Source organism: Bidens hawaiensis, unplaced genomic scaffold (genome assembly GCF_021521415.1).
Source record: "Bidens hawaiensis isolate Kalapana, Puna unplaced genomic scaffold, B.hawaiensis_p1.1 tig00038052_1, whole genome shotgun sequence".
In the NCBI taxonomy this organism is placed as follows: Eukaryota; Viridiplantae; Streptophyta; class Magnoliopsida; order Asterales; family Asteraceae; genus Bidens; species Bidens hawaiensis.
Genome location: NW_027496658.1, coordinates 163405 through 190585, shown reverse-complemented (window position 1 = coordinate 190585; position 27181 = coordinate 163405). Strand labels below are relative to the sequence as shown.

The following is a 27181-nucleotide window of genomic DNA, read 5'->3' as shown; positions in this document are numbered from 1 at the left end:
CCTTTTTGCCTCTTAGATGCCGATTCACGAATCTCATTCATCAAGTTTATAAGTAGGTCCTTGCTCGGCCTACTAGTCGTTTTTTTAATAAAAGACGATCTCGTGCTTGGACCATAAAGTTGAAAATAATGGTCATAAAGGTCTTGAAGGTTTTTGTTAAACTTTTCACACGCTTCCGTCGACAACTTCGGATCGATCTCGTGCATACTCATGTTGTCGAATATTTCTTCGATCGTTCTCTCAACCCCATGAACATTCCAATATGGGTTTAAAGCGGCGGCACAAGTGAAGACCGGCGGTATGTTTTCAAAATATTTTAAGAACTTTTTCTTCATAACCGCAACAATATTCTTGAATAGTTTGTTCTTCTCCTCAAACTCTTTAAAAGTACAAGACATGTAGTATAATTCTTGCAAAACCCAACAACTAGTAGGGTAATAGACTCCCGATAACTTTGTTGTTGAGTTTTTGAACACTCTTGTTAGCCTTCTTGTTGGTTTTTTTGATGGGTGCCATAATAATATTTAGTTGGATGGTCGGGTTTGCTAGAGGAGAAGTATTTTAGTTTGTTTTTAAGTTTGGTGGTGAAACAAGTAATGGAAAACAACTTATATATAGGTTTTGGGCTACAAGAACCGGTTCCAACGGCTATATTACCGTTGGAACTGGTTACAACGGCTCTTTTGTCTCAAAAACTGGTTCCAACGGCTATATTACCGTTGGAACCGGTTACAACGGCTCTTTTGTGTCTCAAAAACCGGTTCCAACGGCTAGTTTGACCTGTGTTTGACTTTTTTTAAAAAAACCCGCTGGAACCGGTTTTTTCAGGTAGGAACCGGACCGGGTACAATTAGGAACCAGGTAGGAACCGACTGGGAAATACAAATAGGGGAACCGGGTATGATTTTCGGGTAGAAAAATACCCAAACCGAGTATTTGGTCCATTGGGTAGGAACTGGAACCGGTTCCGGGTCGAGTGGACATCAAGCGGCCCCCTCCCTAAAGAAGATCCTGATACGGTGGGATTAGTTAGCAGCAGATCACCACGCCGACCCACAAGGTTGTTAAAAATGGATGGAAAAGGTAACGGGATTGGAAGAGGACAACGGGATGCTGATAAATGAGAGAATCTCGGCCTTGTTGATGACATGTTTTCATATTCTGTTTCAACTGCTTCTCTCACTTCAGAAATCGGCACCTCTTGATCTCCTGTTTAAATTGTAGAAATCCCAAACGTCGATTAGAATAATTGCATTTTGTATTTTTCCAATCAAAAACATATTTAAATTAAATTCATACCAGCTCCAAGGGCTCCATGCACTATCATGGATTCAATGGCTTGCGAGTCATCCACATCGTGTGCAGTTTCAGGTGTTAGCGGTTGCAAGTTGCCTAGCAAAGATTGTTGGAACCGTCTACCTGTATTCATAAACCGACCAAATCAGAAACAATATGCGTGTGTGGCTATACACATACCAGCAACTGAAGGTGGTGGCATTGCGGTATCAAGAATAGCAACAGTATTTTGCCTCCCTTGCCCTGCTAACATTTGTATACATTCATACAAATCCATGGCACCGGATACGTTTGATGACTCGCCAGTGGGCCCCACTTTTTTCATCCGGAAGGGGAGACTGATAGAGTGTATCGCAGATGCATAAACCGAGCTAGACTGATAGGGCTTTTCATTTTCAACATTAAGGTATTGTGAAACCTTGCCTTCACATGTGAAAACACTGAAATATTACACGACCAAACAAATGATATGTGAAAGAATTAAATAAGTTGGTTAAAGCTTACTTTCATTAAGTGATGGTAAGCCCACTGGAACAATCATTTTACACAACGATGATAGTGCAGAAAACGACACTGCATCATGAAGATTATTTGTGATGTGATTTTTTCAGTTGGTGAGGTTATTGTAAGAATAAGGGCCTCTAACAGTATACAGTAAAACAGGTACATTAGTGTACTCGTCTTCAATATTCTCCAAAATAGATGCAGCTACACCAGAAAAACCTCCTGAATCATCAACCATAAATTGAATTCCCTGTAATAAAAAAGTTTAGAAAAAATAAATTAATAATTACATGCTGTCAAATAATATATTACCTGAACATGGTCACATTCTTCTATGAAAAAACGAAGTCTTTCGTTAATTTCATCCCCTTGTTGACCCTCAGATACTGTATTTCTACCAATACCATAGTTGTTAAATTCTTTAGAATCCATCCATAATCCGTTTAACTCAAATAAACTTTGTGGATGATAATGAACTTTCGAAAAATCAGTCCAATATTGAACACCGTCCTCCAGAGATTTAACTACATCTGTATCCGATATCTCACTTGCTTTATCGATCTCATTGACCTCTTGCCCTTCGTCATATAACCTTTGCAAGAACAGATTCTTTTTATGAGGTTCAGATGTTTGAGTTGAAACATTGCCCGCCCTGTACGATTGCATAGAGAGTTCTTTAGTAACTGTTAAAACTTAAACTAACAGAAATGATGGTTAAAATAAAGTACAAAGAGACAAAGTTTTACCATGTGGCAACACTAGATGATGGAGATGGATTATTGTTGTACAATGTACCACGTGAACTCATAGATCCAAGAGATCCTGCAATACAAAATAGAAACATTATCAACATGATTACAAGACAACTAACGATATTGTGAATCTATAATATTGCAAGATAACAAAGAGAAAGAGTCACTTTCTGTTTATTTTAAAATTTGGCAATTACCTTGAAAATCAACCGATATCAATCGAGGCGTGTAAGTAGGCATGCCCTGCGCGTTATTACAATATCAACATGCATATTATAAAGCAAGAAGACTTTAATCTTTATCGAAGTATAAGTATTTTACAGTTGCAGGTGATGTGAGTTTACCTGTTGAGTCTCCCCAGTTCGGTAAAGAACATCCATATCAAGGTTTTGATTCTTGAAGACTAAGTGAGCCTCAGGGTCTTCAAATAATCCCAACAATTCATCCTTCACGTAACAAAACAACATAACATAATGATATAATCATTAAGTAACTAATGGGTTCAAGATGATGTTTGTATAAAGGCGTTGTATCAACTACCAAATAAAGGTGTAAATTTACCTGAAAGTTCCAAAAGTGAGAACCGATGAAATTAGCATAACTCCCAACTTGGAAAGTCACGAGCTCTTTCATATTTTTTTTCTCCTATCAAACACGGTTTTAGATTCAGGATTTTTCGACAGGTTGGTTCAAAAGAGAAGAATAAATTATGAGAAAAGCATATGAAATGAGTTCTTATATACTTGTCTCAGTTGTATATCTAAGTTGTTCACACCTCACACTAGTCATCACCGTAGTCTAATGTAACTAAATAGCAGCATTGAGCAATAAGTGTTTGTTTGATTTCAGCAAGAATAGAGCAAAAAACACAGATACTAAATAAATAGCATTGAGACATTTCATCAAACAGGTGGTGGGCATGATTACAGGGCCGGCTCCGAGAAACACTAAAAAAAGTTGGGCCGAAGGGGAATCTAAATTTGGGCCTTAACAAATCATACGATAATATATATTAGTTATTTTGTTGATAACTTCAGTTAGTTAAATGTGTTAGTGTGTTATCCTTATTATGTTATTCAATAAACAAAGAACAAACAAACTGATTATTAACATAAAACTAAGAGCATTCACATCCCATTCCATATATTTTCCCTATAATTTAGCTAAAAAACATCATTCCATAAATTTATCTATCATTTTTCAAAAATCTTCCACATTCTATTCCCTATTCATATTCATAAATTAATTCTTTATTATTTTTTTCTCTTTTGTCTTATTATATAGTAAATGATATTGAGAGATATGTGATATATTATATGGTATGGATAAAAAATGAGTCCCTATATTTAGGGATTTACTTTAGTTGCCATATAACTCATCTATATAATAGGGAATGGATTGGAGAGGTTATTTTGATGATTTTTTTAAAATTTACCCTAAATTATATGGGTTTGATAACTTTAGAGAATGGGTTGAGAATGCTCTAAACAAACTGAAATTATGAACAACTAACCCTAAATCACTAACTTTTATAATAAAACTAAACAAAATAACAAATAAATAACTAACCAAGAGCCAAGGAGGTCTGCTCACTGCTGCCTGCTGGGCTGGACTCTGGAGTGCTGGACGGAGGAGCCTGGAGGCGGAGCCGGCTGCGGCGGTGGTGGTTCAGGTTGCTGGAGCGGTGGTCCGGTGGAGCCGGCGGTGGTTGTGGTTTGCCGTTTGTGTTTGTATAAAAGTTGAATTGATTTCTTGTTCCATTTAATTTTTTAATTTCTAATCAATAATAAAAAATTAATTGAGCCGTGGGCTACAAATAATTTAGGCAATATGGATTGTTAACAAAATTATGGGCCTAGACAAAACTCAAGATATATGTTCAAATATAATTTTCTTTATAACAATTTATTTTATATATATATAGGGTTAATGTAAAAAACAATATTTTTATGAGAAGAATAAGAATAGATCTAGGCCTTTAGATCTATGATCTAGTGGTTGAGATTGGTAGTTTCCAAATAATTGTATTATTTCATATTTACATTGTATAGTGTCATAATTAGGTGGTTTATTTTATTTTAAAGCTCTTCTCACACTTCTCACAACACTTGTTTTTTATTTGAACTCTTATATATATATATATATATATATATATATATATATATATATAATATAACATATAAAATTTTTTAAAAAATTTCGGGTGATGGACGGTCGACTATCCTGCCGTAGGCCAAGGCCGGCACTGCATGATGCTAAGGAACTTACTTGAGATTATTGGTTATGGTTCAGTAAAGTAACTGAAGCAGAATTAGAGTTATTGTCTGTTGTTTTATTTCGGATCCAACGGGTGGGTTTTTTTATGTCAGTTCGGGTGGGTCATTTACCAAAACGGGTCTTACATGTTTTAAGAAAACATCACAAGTGAAAACACTCAAAAACCCAATGAAATAAAATAGAAAAATATATAATTTAATATTTTAAATAAAAACCGATTTCAATATTCAATTTAGTCTATAACACAACCCACAAACCAATAAATTGAATTTGAAACGATTCCATGTTATCGTACAAATTCATCGACATATTTTGGGTTTACCGATGGCGAGTTGTAACACCCCGGCTTAAGCGGAAACGTCCGAGTGTGACGTACATATTGCTCAAAACACATGTGACACTATTATGTGACAATAATATCATTAATTCATTCAAATTTTAAGTACACAAGTTGTTCAAATAAACAAATTACAAAAGAAGGAATAAAATGAACATCAACTCTGTTTATTATTTAAATAATCTAAACTCTACTGTCTTCGTCATTTCATCCTCTAATAAATGTACATGTAGCATACATATAAAATAAAGTCAACTAATTTAATAGTTGGTGAGTTCATACAAATTTGATACGAGTACATAAAAATCATACAATTCCATGAAACTTAATGTAGTGATAGCGCAAGCAATGTCTTTTCCAATTTGTAATAACCAATGTACTCGGATCGGGGGTCCATTTTCCACTCATAACATTGAGGTCCTGAGTGCAAAGTGGGGGGGGGGGGTATGATCATACTTAATGAGGAAACCATGAGCACGTAATCTTTAAACAAGTAAGCAAATAAACACACAAGTTCATGACAACGAATTGTAGTTTGAATATACGAAGCGAAATAAAACTAAGTATTTGAGTAGGATATGTATGTCGCCCCCAAAATTGAAAGCGTAAAATTGGGTGTGAGAAACTCACCTTTGAAATTGAGAATAACTCGGAATAATAAGCGAAGATGCGTTAAAGGAACTGAAGCGGACGAATCTCACAATCTTAAAATGGATATAATTCTTAAGGACGAACGAGCGGTACCTCGACTATACGTAGGGTATCGGGGTATGGAACGTCAAACTCTAGAGTGGTATCGGGACTTCAACTCGGTGGCACAAACTTCGAGAAAGTGAAAGTGGTTAGGTGTTTTGGATGCCACACTTGAGGAGCCTATGTTCACAATTTATAGCCATCCTCGGTCGGACCGTCACTCACCACCATCCGACATGTGTCATTCTTGATGATGAGTCGTTCCATAAGGTGTTGACATGTGGCATTCATATTGATTAGTCACTAGTCACTAGTCACATGTCATTTTGTGAGGGTATGAGTTGTTATGTGTTGACATGTGACCTTTTATGTTGTTACCATGTGACATGCAGTGGCAAAGCTTGGACTAAGATACCGGGGGGCGGACTAAAAAATGTATACAAAATTTCACAAACAAAGGGGGGCGGACTTAAATTTTCGGCCGAAAAAGGCTAAATTTACACTACGTATTGAAAATTTTGGGCGAAAATAGCTAAATTTTACACTACGTAAAAAAAATTTCGGGTGAAAACGGCTAAATTTTACACTACGTATATAAAATTTCAGTCAAAAACGACTAAATTTACACTACGTATAAAAAATTTCGGGCGCAAATGGCTAAATTTTACACTACGTATAAAAAATTTCAGCCGAAAATGACTAAATTTACACTACGTATAAAAATTTTGAGCGAAACGGCTAAATTTTACACTACGTATATAAAATTTCGGTCGAAAACGGCTAAATTTACACTACGTATAAAAAATTTCGGACGAAAACTGATAAATTTACACTACCGCGTAAAAAAACAGGGGGCCGGGGCCACCCCTGGCCCTAAGAGTCCTTCGCCATTGGTGACATGTGTCTTTTCATAGTGACGAGTCATATGACACGTGTCGCTTTTATATATTTTTATCTATATGACTAACTAGTCCCTCAACTTATTAAATTGATAAAATTGGTATGGATATTTTCTGGATGTTACATGTAGCTTGCTTGATTGACGACCGCTGAACTACGTCGAGCACACAATAAATCGAGTTGAGAGTCAGCACGCCAACTTGAAAAAGGTACCTCCATGGAACCAACAACACGCTCGGCACCATTGCGAGGCATGTCCTTTAAGTGGTTAATAGTTAAATGGTAGAAATCGGTGGAACGTTTGAAGAGTCCCATTCTAAGGTCATGGAAGAACATCGAGAATATTTTATTAATGATGAACGATAAATAAGAATACATTGAAACGACAAAACGGGTCGGTATACCGAACACAAATACAAATACAAATAAGAATTGACGGATGTCACACAAGTATAGAGAAAAACATATTGTTAAAATGATAAATGAGTTAAAATTGTATATTATTAGGGTATAGCCCGTGTTACACACCGGTGGAAAAACATGTCAACAAACATAATAAATTTAAACAACAAATTCAAGCAACACAAAACTGCTTCAAACTTTCGGACCAAAACGTTATCCATTTACATTGTCTAGATATTAAAAGTTAAAAGGTACAATAAGTTAATGTACATCGAACAACCAAAAAACATCAACAAAAGACATAAACATGTTCTTTCATATTAAACCACCATCAACTTTATCAAACATTCTACCAAAAGAAACTCATTTTGCTTCAGCACATGCAAATATAATAAAAACAATAGCATCCAAATTAAATATACCATAATAACATAATTAATAATGAGTAACATTTTAACATTAATAAAGTTGTTTATATTAAATTGTTGTTTTTATTAAAACAAAATAACATACAACAACAAACAAACTAAACTGACAACATAAAATATCTTTCTAACTTAAACCTTTAAACCAAAAAGATATATCAATAAAAACCTTTTTAGCCGTCGTTTTATACATAACAAATTTGATACTCTTTTAAAACAACACGTTTTGAAATATTTTCAAAATAGTTACAAAATATAAAAAAATTAGAATTAGTCAACTTCAAAAAATTATGAATTTTTTTTTTATTTTTGACCAATCTTGCAACAAACTTTTAAATCACTGACATTAATATTTTGTTAAACTTGCAAAACTTAAAAACGTTTTACAATAAATGAATTTTCAAATAATTTTGGAAATATTAAAAAAATTTATGTTGACTTTGAATATAATTAAAGGTGAAAAATATGATACAAAATCAATGAAAACAAAATATAAACGTATAGGAAATAAATTATCAAATATTTTTAATATTCTTTGAAAACATTATGAAGACTTAGACTATCAAATTATTTGGATGTTATAATTCGAAGATCTATATTATGTTTAAAAAACTTATTAGTTATAATGGGTAAAAATATAATACGTGTTTATTATACATTATTGAGAAATTTAGTGACATTATTATTTTGTGAACAAAAATTCAAAAAAAAAATTGAACATACATAACCAAATTTAAAACGGTGAATATAAAAAGAAAATTATGTTTTGGGTGTGGAATCTCATAATCAATTGAAAGCTTACATTGTAGAGGATATGAATGGAAGAAAAGGGTTATGATTATGAAAATTATGAAAAATGATTATGCGATTAGATATTATATAGTAAGATGTAGAGAATATTAATTTTGTTAAACGCATTATGTATAGAAACTTTATAAACATAAGTCTGAATATAATAAACCAATTTATTGTAAATAACCATCTCCAAAAATAACCGATTGATTATAAAAAAAACAATTATTAGAATGTATTATATAATATGTAACATCCCGAAATTTCTAAAAAATAATATTAATTATATTATTTAAATATTGACGGAAAAGTTTACTCGGGTTAGTGGAGAAATAAAATAAAGTAGGAGTTATTATGAGTTGGGTTCGTGTTGGGTTAAGTAATATGGGTAATGGACTTGGATTAGAAAGGAAGGAAGATAGACCATGGGCTCAAGCCCATGACCCATAGTATATAAACCTTAACCACCAATTAATCCATTCATTTTTCACATATTCCATACACCACCCAAAACACACACTTAGCTCTCTCTCATCCTACTTTCTCTCTCTAGCCGAAATAGAAGAAGAATCGATTCCCGACCCGAGGTAATGATAGTATGATATTGTAGAGATCCAAACCTGTTAGATCTAGTCGCGAAACGACAAGCCAACACCTTAAACCGTCAAAGTCACGAGATCCAGGTGGAATCGAGTATGAACCGGTCAAAAGATGAGCTTAGGGGTCACCCTAGCTCAGATCTGGATCAAACGGGACGAAAAATGGTGAAAAACGGTGTAAAATGGGGTAAAACACGCTTTTCCGGCCATCGCCTGATTTTCCGGCACGGCGGCGCCGGAAAGGCAGTGTACAAGGAATAGATGTTAGGGAATGTTTCTGACCTATCCCTAGTTCGTTGGCGGAGACATAACGAATTAGCAAGCAATTCGTTATGCCCATTCGTTGATGAGATAACGGACTAGAAGCGGTTCGTTAAGCAATTCGTTAAGTAATTCGTTACTCACCCAATTCGTTATGTTAAGAAAACGAATCAAGTGATTCGTTACTTACCCAATTCGCTATGCTGAAATACCGAACCAGATGACGAACCAGACCATGATAAGATAACGAATCAGTTAGTTCGTTATTCACCATTCGCTATGTAAAGATAACGAACCAGACTAACGAATCAGCTAACGAATCAGATCACGAAAGATAACGAATTAGTTAACGAATCAGGCTTAATTCGTTAAAGCAAATGAGTTAGAGAATAAAATAATAATTTAAAATCCTAATGGAAAATGTGTTAAGACAGTTAATAGAAATAAATTTTCCAAGCTGACCTTGCAGCTCGACCCTAGCCAGGAGCTTTGCCCCTTGGACCCTGCTAGGGGTTGCCGCCCCTAGAACCCCACTGCCAAGGGCTATGTCCCCAGACCCCCGTTCCTTGAGGGTTATAATTATACTAGAAACGCGATATGGGTAGTGATAGTTAATCGATACGTGTAATTGTTATACAGTTCGCCGTGCCCAGCTCAAGAAAGGAATAACAATTAACGGAGAACGTAACCGAGTTCAGGTGAGTTTCTAGCCCCACTTCCTTGTTATGTTTTCGGGGCTATGTGCATACTTGATGTTATACTTAATACACTTACCTTAAGTGGTAAGTGTATGCCTTGTATGATCCATGTATGATGAATGCTTGACGGTGCGTGAACGATCTTCAGATATTGCATGTACCGCCAGGGGGTAGTTAAAGATATGATTGATATATATATATGAAGTATGGATGATGTATGTATGTTATGTTGATAGTACATGAACGATCTTCGGATATTGCATGTACTGTCAAGGGATGGTTTAAAGAGATGATTGATATATATACGATGTATGAGTGATGTATGAACGTACAAAAGTTATAATTATGAATAGCGAACCGACCCTAATAATGTCGGAGAATCTTGGGAACCGACCCTAATAATGTCGGCGAATGTAGGGAACCGACCCTAATTATGTCGGCGAATGTAGGGAACCGACCCTAATAATATCGGCGAATGTAGGGATCCGACCCTAATAATGTCGGCGAATGTAGGGAACCGACCCTAATAATGTCGGTGAATGCAGGGGACCGACCCTAATAATGTCGGCGAATGTAGGGAACCGATCCTAATAATGTCGGCGAATGTTATAGGGCAAAATGCTCTTTAAAACGTATATGTATGAATGAAAGTGATGTATACAAAAATATACATCTTTTTAGCATCAAATAATCTCTAAAAACTGCAACTTCTATCGTATAATATAGTTAAAATAACTACTTATCATGTTAAACTATATTTTCAGGTGAATCTAATCCTCAAACGAAAAAACGAATGAAAAAACGAAGAAAAACCAAAGAAAACCCAAGAAAACAGCAAAACATGGGGCTGTGCTTCAGAAAGAATGGGGCTGTGCTTCTGAAAGCATGGAGCTGTGCTTCTGGAAGCATGGGGCCGTGCTTCTGGAAGCACGGGGCCGTGCTTACCTATTAGAAAAGACAAAAATCTACAAGAAAAGACAAAATAGTGGACAACTAGACAAGGGGCCGTGCCCCAGGAAGCACGGGGCCGTGGTCACCTTTTAGAAACGACAAAAAGAATTAGCACATGTACCTAAAAAGCACGGGGTCGTGCCTCAGGAAGCATGGGGCCGTGGTCACCTTTCAGAAACGACAAAAAGAATTAGCACATGTCACTAAAAAGCACGGGGCCGTGCCTTAGGAAGCACGGGGCCGTGGTGAGTCATCATGTACGATCTTACAACATGCAACTGGGACATGTAGACATGAGGCCGTGCTTAATAAAGCACAGGCCGTGCTTCTACCTCCAGACAACCTATAAATAAAGGCTCTTGTGTCATTTGTGAAGTGTGTCTTGAAAAGAATTCTATCCGGTTTTCTCTTATAAAAACACACACTAACACTCACATAGAAGATTTAGTGAAGAGTTTGAAGGCTTGGAGGTCATCACCGTCAACCATCATCATCCTTAAGAAGGAAGATTCATCTACATTTGGTTAGATTGTTCCAAGTTTAATCATGTATTTGTTATCATCATTCATCTTAATGTTTATCATCATGCTCATCATGAGCTAAACTCCTTTTACCATCTAAAATCTATGAAGAAGCTTTGTTTTACTTGATGATTATTTAAAACATGTGGTGTAGTCTAGTAAAGTACATAGTTATCTTACAGTTATCTTTTAATGAGAAATGCTTCACCATCTTAAATCACTAATTCAAAGTTGGTGGTTGTCAATTCTATTGGCAATCGTTCATGATCGATTCATGTTCTTGAAAAATATAAATACTTTGATACATTATCGAAACATGGATCCTTATATTGTACTTAGAAATGATGAGATATAAGTTATGATGTATTTCTCTAAGTCTTGGTAATCCTAAAATGGCTTTTCCTAGGATATCATGCTAGTTAAAGAATTATATGTAATGGAATGTGTAAGTATAACCAACTTAAATCAACCAAGGGGAGGTTGTGTGAGTTAACTACAACCACCCGAAGTTGTTAGAATTGGTATTTGAGAAATCGAAGTCAATCCTAATCTTTCTACTTTACGAAACTACTTGCCAACTTAAATTGACATCATTGAGGTGACATGACATTAGGAAAGGATGGACTTTAAAATGAGCATGTTACCTCCTTAGTGCCAAAGATGCTCACTTAAGGCTTAAGGAGCTATCTATCATATATTGCTATGGAAAGTTTACCATATTTGAATATTAATTATCAATGCTAAAATGGAGTGAATTCTTGATCTGAGATGGTAGCCTTCACGTAATTGAACTACTCGTTTAGAATCTCTTGTCTTGGTCACCTATATATTATATATAAGTATTTATATTTTATAAAAAGTTCAAAAATTAACCCCAAAATGATTAAAACCTCCGATTAAAGTAAAACAACGATTTATCATTAGAAACATTTGTGTCCACGGATCGATACTTGGTTCTTACCAATACTATTCTACATATACGATAGGTACACTTGGATATTTTATTTGTGTTTAGTCTTTGTAGAAATCACTTTTATAAATTTAAAACACGATCTTGTGCAAAAAGTTAAATATCCAATCTATTATATTTTACAAGCTACCACACGCAGCGCACATCAAGTTTTTTGGCGCCGTTGCCGGGGACACGGTACGTTTCTAAGAACGATCTAAGTTTTAATTTAATCATTGTCTATAATTGTACACATTTTTCTTAACTTTTATTTTAATTATTTTTTTTACTAACTATTAAACTATATAATTTTACGGCTAGCCTAATTTTAACCTTTATTTACCTAACCTTTACTTTAGATTAATTAATTTAGACTTTAGTTTAGTTTAGTTTAAAATAGCTTAGCCTAACTCGTAGTTTAACTTAGACTAATCTTAGCTAACTTTTTCTTTAGTTTTAATTTTGATTTAGTCCCATGTATGTCCTCTACTTTTGAGCCTGAGCTTGTTTCTCCAATTTCTGAACCGGAACGACTCTTTCGTCGACGAGCACGTAAACGGACAGCAGAAACCGCCGAAGTAATCAAGGACGAATCATTAGACGCCACCACACCAGGAGAAAATCAAACCGAATAAATGATGGCGGCCCAGAACAATGAGTCGAACATGAGCCAATATGCCAAGCCAACTCTCGAAGGCTATGGCAGTGGAGTGGCTCCACCCGATATCACCGAAAATTTCGAAATCAAATCAAGCACCATTCACATGGTGGAAAATTCAGTTCAATTTCACGGCCTCCTCGATGAAAACCCTATTTCTCACATATCTCGATTCTTACGAATCTGCGGAACCTTTAAAATTCAAAACTGTTCTGAAAATCAAATCAAACTCAAACTCTTTCTTTTCTCTCTAAGGGTTCAAGACTTAGAATGGATAGAATCCCTTTCCTCTGGTTTCATCACCACTTGGGACCAGATGGTTAAACAGTTTCTCCTCAAATACTTTCCGCCTGATAAAACTGCCAAATACCAAGCCAGCATTACCGGATTCCGGACCGATGATGATGAGTCGTTACATGCAGGATGGGAAATATACAAAAGTCTTCTGAGAAGATGCCCACACCATGGACTGAGCGTAAGGTTACAAGTACAAACTTTCTTTGACGCACAATCCAGTCAAAACAAACAGGCCATCGACCAAATCGCTGGTGGAGACCTGGGATCCAAATCACCTAACGAAGCATTTGAATTCCTGGAGAAGGCTGCAAAGAAGAGTTTCGCTTAAAACCCACCAAGATCTACACCAACCCATAAAGGAATACACCACGTTGATTCCAATACTCTTGTCACAGCACAGCTTGAAGCCCTTTCTAAAAAATTCGAACAACTTCAAGCCGAGCTATCAAAAACCAGACTCATCTGTGACACTTGTGGAGGAAATCATAAGACGAGTGGCTGTAAACAAGTCATCATGGCCATGGAAGAAATCGATTTCATCGCTCGACAGAACAACGCTTTTAGCAACAACTACAATCCAGGATGGAGAAACCACCCGAATTTCAGTTGGAAAGACGGAGGTAACACTCAACCCTTACCAGGATTCAAAAAAAGACCGATGAATTAATCCTCCATCCTGAACCACAATCCAAGATCAAAGTTCCAGTAGCCATCAAAATCCGAGCTACTAATAAATCGAAGAAATGTTGATTCAAATCATGACCAACACAAACGAAGCAGAAAAGAAGGCCGACTCAAGAGCTGTTGATATTAGCAGAGTACTGTTAAAACATGAAGCTGACCTACAAAGTCAACAAGCATCATTTCGGTATCTAGAAACTCAGATCGGACAGATTGCCCGACAATTGTCGCTCTTCCAAGCAACACTATTGTTTGAACTCGTTAATCTCTTAAACACAGATCTTAAATCTATGTATGTATAATTAACCTACTAAGGATCTAGCTCGTAATTGCCTTTGATTTGTTAGAAATACGTTATATGTATGTATGTATATATTAATTGGATGTATGTGATAGTGATAATATTAATATGAAGCTTGAGAGAGAATCTGAGCAGAGGTTCATTAATTAAAACTCAAAAACTTATATTAACAGTGACAGAGGTCACTATATATAGAAGATGGACCTAGTTTGTTAACATTGCATAACGAACTAGAGTCCACTTCGTTTCATACATTAAAGGAAATACTTAAACGAATCACCCCCTAATTCGTTAATCATCCTTAACGAATCAGGAGGGAGTATAACTTAGATCTAGTTCGCTAAACATCCTTAGCGAACTAGACAATACATTAACGAACTAAAGGATAATATAATTGTTTATTACATAAATCAAACGACAAATACGTTAACGATAAATACAAAGACTCGAGACGCAAAACCGTGCACTAATAGACACCCCCTCGTCTTGAGCTCTTTGTCTTTACATTACTTGAAGCGCTTGGACTGCCAATCTCTGCAACTATGAATTCCATTCTCATAACATACACGCACCACGTGTTGGAACTGCATAGCCAGATCATAGTCTTCATTGCGCTCGATCAAAATCTTATTTTTGTGTAGCACTTCGTTGTCGGTCTCAGTTAAATTATCTAACCACATCAGATCGATGATCTTGATTAGCTCAATCTTTAAACCCTTACCAAGGATAATAACGGCCTCGCCAGTACGATTGTCGTAATACCAGCGGTTGAAAGATAAATAAATATGTTGATTCATTGGCTTCACTGGCACACGCTTCATCATCTTCGGCGGTTTTACCTTAAGTACCAGCTTTTTCCAACCTGTCCTTGGGTCGATCTCATTGAGACGTTTACGGATTGGAATCTGTGGCTTAAAAAATTTAAAACCATGGTTTACCTCAAACAATAAATGTTGGTGAAACCAACCTGCATGATGATTCCCGCAATGATTAATAAATGGACGATACGCCAGAGTACGTACGTCCCATCTTGGTAATGAGAGAACATCAGACATCCTTTCGTAGTACTGGACGCCTTTCTCCCATTTGATAATACACACTTTCAGATCATAATCAAAAAGCCAAGAAACAATATCACCTTGTACTTTCGACACGGCCTTGAATGTAGTCTTCTGGTTGGCTTTGGCACGTGAAGCAGCTTCTTCTTTCTGTTCCTGATCCACGTACCGAAATGCATCAATAATCTTCTTGACTTTCTTATGACTGAACCATCTAAGAATTTCATCATCAGTTGGATTCTCAAGCGATTCAAATCTTGTATCAACGACCTTCTTTCCTTTGGACGTCTTCTCAAGATGATCTTCTGCTTCTTTGACGGTTTCTTCATTAAATACAGGAGCACCCTGATCAACATTGGTGTGTTGAAACAAATCAGGGTATTCCTCAGCAGTCACATCCTCAACCACAACCTCCTCATTCTCATAAATAGAACTCCCAACATTAGGATCATTTAAGATCTCATCATCATTAATTACCTCAACGTCCTCCTTTCCCTCTAACACGGTCAATACGTCTTCATTCAGACCAAGCAAGATAGCAATATGATCTCGTGTCAGTGACTTCTCAACGAACTGCCCCTCGGCTATCTCATCAGCATTCACAATACTCCTAACCATCCCATTTTCATCAACGAAAATAACTGTATCGGCCTCGATCATCTCAATCGGTTTGGCTGCCGAATAATCATGATAAATAACCTGCTTGCCTGAATCATCAACAGAACTCGTACCTGCACCATAGGCTGGGTCTTGAGTTTGTTTAGTCTCTCCACCAGCATCATACTCGTCCGGATCCTCATAATCATTCTTGAGCTTTTTCAGCGCGTCATCTTTGCACGTAAGTTGCAGAATAAGCTCCTCTTGTTCTTTAATTTTCACCCCCTGAGACTCAACAATCTCACGAAGGGCCTTCGTTTATTTTTGACAGTAAGAAATAGCCGAGCAGCTTCTTCTGATTCTCCATCATGCGTTCTTGATTCATACGATCAGCAGACATTTGATTTTCATACAAATGTAAGAGACTTAATACCATACTCATCTGCTGATCGTGAGGTGAAGCAGCAAAAGAGGGAGGAACTGGTTGAACTGGACCCATAGGACGACTGAGCCTCAGAAATGAAATATCTGGTGGAGGCATAATCGTTGGTGTAGGAGGAATCACCAAAGTAGCGGTCGTCGGCCTTGGTATAGTAGATAATACAGAGTGAGGAATCATACCAAGCTGTGGATCCAACGTAAGCGTAGTCGTCAATGTAAAATCCGGGGTGCTAGTAGTAAGCGGCAGCGCCGGGCATTGAGTGGACGACCTTGGAGGTTGAACTCCAGACGAGATGCCTAACCTAGCCGACACTCGACGCTTTGATGAACCTTCTTTCACCATTCCCTTTCCTTTCCTTTTATGATGAGCAGTTATAGCACCAGCTAAAGCTGCTTCAACCTCAGCAGGTTGTAAAGCATGAACATCACCCATATCATTACCAGAACCACCATTACCACCATCATTTCCACCTGCATCATCATCACCATCATTACCCTCGTTCCCACCTGGTCACTCCTCACGCTCGAAATCCGAATCATCATGGATCCAGCGATCATTGTCAGGACATACATTGTCTGGATCAACCAGATGACAAATTAAACGCTTGGTCCTAGGTGTCTCCTTACGGTATAGCTTCATTCTTCTAACAGTATATGCCAACATGTGATCTAACTCCAACACATCGTTTACCAACGTTTGATCGATAACCAAATTTGGAATCAAATCTTGAATAATTAGCTCAAGGAAACGTGGATACATCAGGAATTTCTTCTTCTGGACCATTTGCAGACACTGCTCCTTAAGATGATAGAAAGTCATCTCTGAGAAATTAAACGGCTTGTTGAGAACAAGTGCCACAAACGCTGACTGCAACATGACACGACACTCATCAAATCCACCCTTACGACCTCCCAAACAATGAATCAATACATGTAGTAGATATTTGTAGGTCGGGCATAATCCATTCTTGTTGTACTGTGAATCTCCAAGATCACGTCCATAGAATACACGATGAAATAAGCCCTTGATCAAATCCTTGTTAAATTCACAAGGATTGTCAATGTTATCTCCAAATTGAAGTACACGTCGGAATCAATATCAACAGTGATAGTCGTTTGGTTGATTGTTGTTGTAATGTGGTTCTCAACTTCAATGTATCTCGCAGTATTCCAGAAATGACGAATGATACTCAGACGGACTTCAGGGTTAGCAGTGATAGAGTAGTGAATGCGAGAACAACGAAGAAACTCCAATAATCCTCCAAAGAGATTTTCATCTGCAAAGTTTGTACCAACAAAGGCACAAACGTTATGCCAAGTATCATACGGAAGTAGAGGCAGATTCTGTTGTTGTTGTTGTTGTTGTTGAGCAGCAACTGGTGGATCTTGTTCCATGTTTTCAGCCATAAGTCTAAAATAATTAACATCGAGAATCAGTAAAAGTTAATAATTATAAAAGTAAAATATTATAAAATTATCACTTAATAAGAAAATTAAATTTAATATGATTTAAAAAAATTTTAAAATTTAAAATTTAAAATGTCATTCGTTAAAGAATTAGTCTGATTCGTTACAAAGTCTATAACGAATCAGCTAATTCGCTATCAAGTAAATTATAAACGAATTAGAAATAGCGAATTATCATTGAAAGTTGACGAATTAAGAACTAGTTCGTTATAATTTAACAACTAATTCGTTAAAATTAATGAATATACATCTGAGTCATTAAAAAATTGATTCGCTATTCTAGTTAGTGTGACTTACTTAACGAATTGGACACGAATGAGTTCCAATTCGCTAAGTATAACGAATGGCCAAAATTGGCTTAATCTTTGACTTTTGTGGTCAAGGTCAAAATTCACCAAGAACACCAGAAGTTAAGCTTACAAATTGGAAATCGATTACACATAATTATCGATGGATATCTGAACAAATGACCATAAAGGTCTCGGAAACTCATTGCGACTCAAATGGTAACGATTTGAGGGTTCAAATCATGGAATAAGATACTTAAAATTGGGTTTTAAACCGAAATATAAAACCCCGATAATGACCACTTATAATCCACCTATTAATCAGTAATCAAAAGATACTCAAAGGGTACCATTAAACTCGGAAACCCATTCCGATGACCATGGTAACCGATTCATGGTCCATTACAGTATATACATCAAGGTTCAAAGAAACCTCAAACAACGGTAACCATATTAACTTAATTACCCTATTCAAACTGTATGATTTTTGACGAAAATTACAAAGAAATGATCGTCTAGACCTTATCAACACACTGGTATAATCAAAACAATGAAAATCAAAGGTCAAGAATTCTGGAAAAAATCGGCCATAGTAACTTTGTATATGTGGAAGATGAAAGATGAATAATGTGACGAACCATATTCACATTTCCCTATATGACACGCTTTCCAAGGTAACGAACCAGACGATTTGTTTGAATTTTGAACTAACGAATCACTTGATTTGTCAAGTTCAAAACATACGTGTCATAACGAAACAAGTTTGATTCGTGGTTAGTTCGTTAAAAATGCATAACGAATTGGATGTGTTTCGTTACAGAGTGCGGAAGCGAATTAAGAGAATGAACTAGGATATAGTTCGTTAAAAACACCTTAATTCGTTATCCATAGTTAACGAATTATACCATTATTTAATTTTAAATAAATCAATAAATTAAATGAATTTAAAAATAAAATTAATAGATAAATAATTTAATAAATAACTTAATTAAATTAAAAGAATTATCAAGATCCCATACCTCGATAATTGAATACCTTAAAGCCGTTTCACGTTTTGAAAACCGATAACTTAAATCACTTAAATAATCATCAATAGTAGCAGAGCAGGAGCTGCTCTCGGTACATCGATTAAAATAAATAATTAAATATTTAAATAATATGTAAAAAAGAAAAATGTAAAATCTTTTTGTATTTTGAAATTTTCAACATAAGACTAAGGGTGTGTTTGGGATTCCTTATTTAAGGAAAAAAGGTCTTTTTGTGATAAGGTAAAAAGGTATTATGGGTTTTCAATAAGAGGTTTTCAAAAAGGTGTTTGGATTAATATAAGACAATAAGTTGTTTTTTAAAAAGTGTTTGGTTTAACTTATTGATGTAAAATGACTAAAAAAGACATTTTTTATGGCAAGGGTAGGTGGTTAAAGAGTTGGGTGGAATGATGGGATGAGGGTGTAATGGGAAGTTGTATTGATAAGGAGATAAGTTAGGAAATCCTAACTTACTGAAAACTTATATTTTAGCCTAGTAGATAAGGAGAAATGAAAAAGGACTTTTGTATTGCCAAACACTATTTTAACACAAAAATAACTTATTCTGTCACAATAAGTTATAAGGAGAAGAAAATAAGGAATCCCAAACATACCCTAAATATTTACCAGAAAATCATCCGAAAGAAAAAAAAATATTTTTGTGTTTTTGTATGATTTTTCAAAAACAGTACATATTTTTGGATTTTTGTCGAGTTTGAGCAGAGAATCATATTGACCAAATTGTCCTTCCATCACTGCTTTATATTTCAGCGATATTGTGACTGGTGTTAAGTCGGTCATTGGTATTGTTGTCCACTTAAATCTAATAACAAACTTTCAAGCGTTTTTGTGATATGATTAATGGTTCAATTAAAGCACATAATATCATAAACTATCAGCCTCTAATCTCGGTTCAAGCTTAAATTGATTTTTCCCATATCACCCCAACTTAACTTAAACCATTATATTGCAAATCAAAATTTGAATTTTATAAAGTTTATGAGCTATGCATTGATTTTCTGTTACTATGAGTGAGTATGCACGAGTCCATCTGTCGATTAAAATACATTGTATCCCCTGGGTCTGTTTCTTAATGGTATTGAGACGTGCGCAAGGGAGGAACAAAGTATGACTAACAGCGGATTTTGATCAAGTCAGTAATTTGGATTTGTACGAAGTACAACAATGATCAAGTTTAATGACTTTGGGTTTGCTCTAAAAGCGAGTGAAATATTCATGCACATGAATACCCAGATGATTAAGCCGCATAAAGACTCACAGTGTCCAGAACCTCAAAGCTTGTTATTTGCTTTATTTTATTTTTGGGTGATCAAACAAATATAAGGCTTGAGTATGACAGGTTATTACATTTCTGCCATCCTCACCGAGAATTTTGCTAGAGACTAACACCACTTTCAATTTGGCGTTTCTTTATGTTTATATCACATAATTTACTCTACTTGTTTGTTTTAAGACCTACCAATGCACCAATGCAATTAAGCACACAGTCTTTAAAGCTTATTTCTTGCTAGATTTGGAGTCAAGATAGTCAATGTACTATCATTTTCTCTTTTTGCTTCAAAAACTCAAAATTTTGAGGAGCATAAAATAAAAATAAATTTAATCGCCCCAGTTAACTTATGTCTATAAATAAATGGCTGTTCTATCAATTCAACAAGTGAATAATAGGACCAAGACATGCAAGCATGCTTCACAAACTTAAATAACCGACATAATTTTCAACGAGAAAATAATCTAAAACGCATAACGAACGCCCCAACTACTTTCCATTATCAGGTGAATGGCTAACTCGATCATTTACAGGTAAATGTCAGGACCAAACATATACAAATGCATGTCCTTCGAATTTGGGTAATTGACATATTTTTCAGCGAACGTATGCAAAAATCTTTTTGGTTTTTCTCTATACATACATTAAAAAACACAATCTTTTTGTCTTTTTCAATTTTCTTATAAATAAAATAAATTTCACAATCTTTTTGGATTTTCGGATTTTTCTGTACAAACTGAAAACACAATCTTTTTGACTTTTCAAAATTTTCAAATATTTTTTGGATTTTAAATTTTTTTTATGTTTTTGGGTTTTATCTATACAAATGAAAAGCATAATATTTTTGTATTTTCTTATCACCCCCTAAAACCTAAAACCAAAATAATTTTAAAATAAAAGAAACAGAAAAGAAGGATAGTCATCCCTGTTTCAGGATATCAGCGAGGGTCTTCAATCCATTTAAACCAAGCAAAATTGAAAACGCGTTTTATCAAAGGCTTTGGTAAATAGATCGGCTCTCTGAAAGTCAGTGTGTACTTTCTTAAGGTCGATTAATTTCTTCTCAAAGCAATCCCGTATAAAATGATATCGAATTTCGATATGTTTTGTTTTTGAATGTTGTACGGGATTCTTTGTGATAGAAATTGCAGCAGAGTTATCAATCAAAATAGGAGTATTAAGAAACTTCAAACCGTAGTCGCGAAGATGTTGTTGTATCCACAAAATCTGGGAACAGCAACTCGAGGCTGCAACATACTCAGCTTCGGCGGTTGAAGTGGAGACCGTTGTCTGCTTCTTACACTGCCAGGAAACAAGCCAGTTTCCTAAAAATTGACACCCTGCCGTCGTTGATTTGAAGTTGATCTTGCAACCTCCATAGTCCGAGTCTGAGAAGGCAGTAAGCTCAAAGATGTCGTCTTTGGGGTACCACAACCCGATGTCTGGATTTCCCCTCAGATACTGAAGAATTCGCTTCACCGCAGCTAAGTGAGTCACTCGGGGACTTGCTTGAAACCTAGCACAAAGACAAACAACAAACATAATGTCGGGGAGAGAAGCCGTTAGATACATTAAAGATCCGATCATGGCACGATAGAGGGTAGGATCAACGGTATCCTCCAATTCATCTGGTGATAAATTGTGACCCACGGGGAGAGGAGTTGAAGGTATTTTTCCGGCAGATATCTTGAGTCGGCTCAAGACATCGTTCACTTACTTGGTCTGATGAATAAAGATTCCGTTTGCAGACTGGTGAACTTGCAACCCTAAAAATAAATTCATCTCTCCCATCGAGCTCATCTTGAACTTTGTTTGCATGGACTTCTCGAACTCCTTACACAACGTGTCGTTTGTAGACCCAAAGATAATGTCGTCGACATAAATCTGGACTAGAAGAAGATCATCACCAACAGTCTTATGAAATAAAGTGCAGTCGACAGTCCCTCGTTTGAAGCCGTTATCAGTCAGATGGTCGGTGAGCGTTCCATACCAAGCTCTCGGGGCTTGATGTAGACCATACAGGGCCTTGTTTAATCAGTAAACTCGGCCCGGATAATTAGGATCTTCAAAACCAGGAGGCTGTAGGACAAACACTTCCTTGTGTAATTCACCACTGAAAAAAGCACTTTTAACATCCATTTGATAAACCTTAATATTCTTATAAGTAGCATATGCCAGAAAGATTTGAATCGACTCTAGTCTTGAAACTGGTGCATACACTTGATGAAAACCTTGCACCACTAAGTGTGCCTTGTTTCTCACGACCACCCCTCGATCGTCTTTCTTACACTTAAATACCCACTTAGTCGGAATAGCTTTCTTGACTCTAGCAGGTTTGTCGATTAAATCCCAAACACCTAAACGTGCAAATTGCTGTAATTCTTCTTGCATAGCTTCTACCCAAGAAGGATCGTCAAGTGCCTTACGAGCTGTTGTCAGTTCTACTTGAGATAGAAAGCAAGTGAATTTGGCAAGATTTACAATTCCCGATGAATGTAAATCAGCATATGCACACAATATGTTATTCTCACTTGACGAAGCAACTTGATGACGTGTTTGTACGCCCACATCAAGTTCTCCAATGATGTTTTCCCGTGGATGATATCCATGAATCCGAAGAGTGGGATTCTCAGGAACAACAACATTATCAAATAAGTTAGTATAATGTTCACCAAGTTCAGGAGATGAAACATTATCACTGTCAAGTTCAATAACCGGTTCATCAGCTTGATTGTCATCTGATGAAGAAGTAGATACATTATCAACCTGATTATCATCACATGGATCTTCAGTTGGAGCAAAATTTGGAGCTTCAACATCATTAGAACTTGAAAATCTTGGTATAGCCAAATGATCTTCAAAGTATGCTCGAACCAGATCTTCATCTATGTTCTCAGTTGATGGAGTAAATGCATTAAATAAGCCATCATAGTCAAACATCCAGTCGGGACCTTTTCCTTGAGGAGGAGTGGTGTACTTTTGACAATCCACATGATACCATTCCTCAACACAACCAGAAGTGAAATTAAATACTCGTTTCTTTGGAGATGCATATCCTAAGAAATAACCTTCGATAGCTTTTTCTTCAAATTTACTCGCATCTTTCTTCAACATTGTACAAGGACACCCAAAAGGTTCTAGGTACTTTAAGTTAGGCTTTCGATTGTTTAAAAGCTCGTAACTTGTCTTCTTGAGTCGTTTAACAGTTAAAACCCGATTAAGCGTATAGCAAGCTGTATTCACCCCCTCATTCCAGAATTGGACGGGAAGCTTAGAATCAACAAGCATAGTTCTTGCAGCTTCAATCAAAGTTCTATTCTTTCGTTCAGCAACGCCGTTTTGTTGTGGTACATATGGTGCACTGTATTCTCGGTGAATTCCTTTTTGAATGCAAAAGAAATCCAACATAGTGTTCTTGAATTCGGTACCATTATCACTTCGAATTCTCCTCACCTTGTGTTTGTATAGTGATTCGATCTTAGTGATAAGGTTTTGTACCAAAACGGGTGTTTGATCATTCGAACTCATAAATAACACCCATGAGTATCTTGAATAATCATCAGTGACAACAAGACAATACCAATCCCCAGAGATACTTGCACGATTCACAGGACCAAACAAATCCATATGAAGTCGTTCAAGAGGAGTATCAATGGAATTCAATAACTTAGAAGGATGTGAATTCTTCTTATGCTTGCCTTTCTTGCATGCAATGCAGTGATCAGGTAACTTAAAGTTCTTCAACGATACACCCTCAACTAAATCATTAGCCATTAAATAATTCATCTTTCGAACATGAATGTGACCCATTCTACGATGCCATAGAATAGAGTCCTTCTCGGTTGCTTTGGAGACAAAACATGTTTCGATAGACGTTGATACTTTAGAACTCATATTTAAGACATAAATATCATCTGATCGTGGTGATCGCATGACAACCATGTCCTCGGGAATCACGTATCCCGGTTTCAAGATAAGAAACTCTTTATCAGTAAATACCGTGGTGTACTGCTTATCGTAGATTTGCAACACACTCAATAAATTATGGTCCACCTTGTCACAGTAATTGACCTTTTCAAAAGTAATGTGACCATTAGAAACTTCACCCTCTTGTGTTATCATTCCACCAGAATTCCCAGCAAATGCTACATAACCCCCTTGAATATTTCTTACATTTGTTAAGAGGTTTAGATTTCCAGTGATATGACGAGAACATCCACTATCCATTATCCAGTTTTCACCAGACACAGTCTTGGATGTACCCTACACACAAAGGAAAATGATTAGTTCAAAAAGGCAGCCCAGACCTCGGTCTTGGGCACCTTTTGGTTTTCTTGAGAAATTTTAAACTTAGCCGAATTCAACTGTTGTTCAGCAACTTGAGAATAAGTTACTGGCTTCTTAGAGTTTCGTCTTAGATAAGCAGCTTGAACAATTTTTAAATTTGTGTTCATACATATGGGCTCAGTTGGAACGAATTTTGGTTTTACTTGACCATGAGTTTCATTCACATGAATTACCTTACGAGGATTCACATTTGAAAACATAATGTGTGTATCATCCTCACATGACATAGGTCGTTTTAAAATCTCTTTTATCACAGGAACCGGTTTTGAATGTTCCTTGACAAACGGATGGAGATTCTGAGATCTCTGTTGACCACAATTTCTCACCACATGACCTTGTTGACCACACAAAAAACAACTTCGCATGCCAACATAACCATGTTGAGGTTTGGCAGAAACATATGCAACCGAAGGTTGATAACTTACATTTTCATTGAATCGTTTGGCCAAATCATCAGAAGTGACAGACTTTTTTATTCATATAAAATTCAAGGTTAGAACAATTGGAAAAACTTTTCAATGTATATGTTCCCGTTGATTTAACAAACTGAACCTTTTTAGCTTGTTTTAACAATTGTTATGCTTTAATTACCGGGTCTGATGAGTTCGATGTTTTGGTACAAACATATTGACGTTTCAATTCTTTCAACTTGTCAGTTTCATTGTAAAAGACACTCTCAATTAGTTCAGGTTTAATGATACTAATCGGGATATCTTTTTCAGTGAACATTGTGTTCATCCCTTTTAACTTAAAAACTCCAGCAGATGATGGCTTAGAACTTGGAGGATTAATGAAACGCATCAAGTCCTCATCAGAAATTTTCGGTTTTTCTGACTTCTTTGCCTTCACATGTTTGACTTTCACTTGTTCTTCCTTTTTCACATGAGACTTGTTTGAACCATACACATCTTCCTCAAATTCATGAGGCTCACAGAGAATATGATTAGAACTTGGAATGTTCTTGTTTTTGTGTATTACTTCTGGTTCAAACACATCCTCAATAATTACTTTTTCAACATTTTCAACAAAAACTTTGTTGCTTTCCACGTGAAGTTTTTGAGGTGCAAGTTGAGTTTTAACCGTTTCAGTTTTAACAGGTTTAGCATTTTCTGAAATCACAGGTTCTGTTACAATCACCTATTCTTCTCTTTTAGCAAAAGGATTTACTTTATAATCATTGTGAGAAGGTGGTGGAATTTCAACAAAACCTATACCTTTCTTTGAATCTTTTTTTGCTTTCCAGACACTTCAATTATTTCGTTAGCAAAAAGGAAGAATTTCGAAATTTACCCAACTTGTTCTTTAACTCAAGAACCTCATTCTCGAGCTCAGTTATCTTTGAACGATGTTTCAAAATTTCTTGAAACTTTTGGTCATTAATTGTCATTTTCACAGATAACTCAGCTTTGAGATCATGGTTACTTGTCGACAATGCTTCAAACTTCTCACGAGATCTCATTTGAGATTCAAAATATTGTCGATAAGTATCCTTTAGGGAAGCAATTTCTCTCACTAAATAATCATTATGATTCTTTAAAGATTCTAACTTAGGTTTGTTAGATTCACATTTAACACACGTTACTTTAACAGATGAAGTAGCAGAGATAGAATGACTAACCTCATTGATTTTAGCCATGCAAGCAAACACAGTTGTAGGCTTGTCACAAGAGCCGTCAGATTCAGAATCATTGTCAGAAGACATCTCACTTCCACTTGCATCTTGAAAGTCTTTAGTTAGCCCAAACATAGCCAAATTAGCTTGATTATCATTACACAGCAATCGTTGTGACCAATCATTTCCATCAGCTAACATTGCTTGTGACCCAGAAGTAGACGGTTTCTTATCAGCATTATTACCTCGTGATATAGAAGAATTTTGATTTTGACCACGAGGACCAGTATACTCCTTTTTCGGTTTGTCACACTCTTTTGCAAAATGCCCGAACTCTTGACAATTGTAGCACTTCACTTTTAACTTGTCAAATCCCAATTTCTTGTTCAAGGCAGGAAGATCTTTGCCAGTCCTTTGCATGAATCTCTTAACCTTACGAACAATCATATCCATGTTCCATTTCAAGTCCATGATCTCTAAATCATCTGGATCAATCTGATCATAATCTTCATCAGTTAGATCACTTGTGGCTATCTTACTGCTTACCAAATTCTCATATGAAGACATAAAGGCTGACAGAAAAGCAAAATTTTGTTCAGCTTCCTTCATGTTTACATTAGATGGTGAAGTAAATGGATTTGTATTAGATGAGTTTCCAGATCCAACAGAGACACCAGGTGATCCAGAATTACCAGCAGTGTAAAAACATGCTCTTGGATCATTATAAACAGTTGTTTCATTTTCACTTGCAGGCTGTGT

At 36.0% G+C, this 27181-nt stretch overlaps 1 pseudogene across 1 annotated transcript; it reads right to left on the bottom strand.

Moving 5' to 3' along the window:
- Positions 1–850: 850 nt before the first annotated feature.
- LOC143589940 (uncharacterized) lies at positions 851–4839 on the bottom strand (annotated as a pseudogene). Its single transcript, XR_013145377.1, has 10 exons — positions 4821–4839; positions 3114–3197; positions 2843–2998; positions 2750–2795; positions 2547–2622; positions 2113–2452; positions 1801–2050; positions 1477–1719; positions 1300–1419; positions 851–1209 (listed from the first exon to the last, which is right to left on the bottom strand). The product of XR_013145377.1 is annotated as an uncharacterized LOC143589940 (transcript).
- Between the last annotated feature and the right edge of the window lie 22342 nt (positions 4840–27181).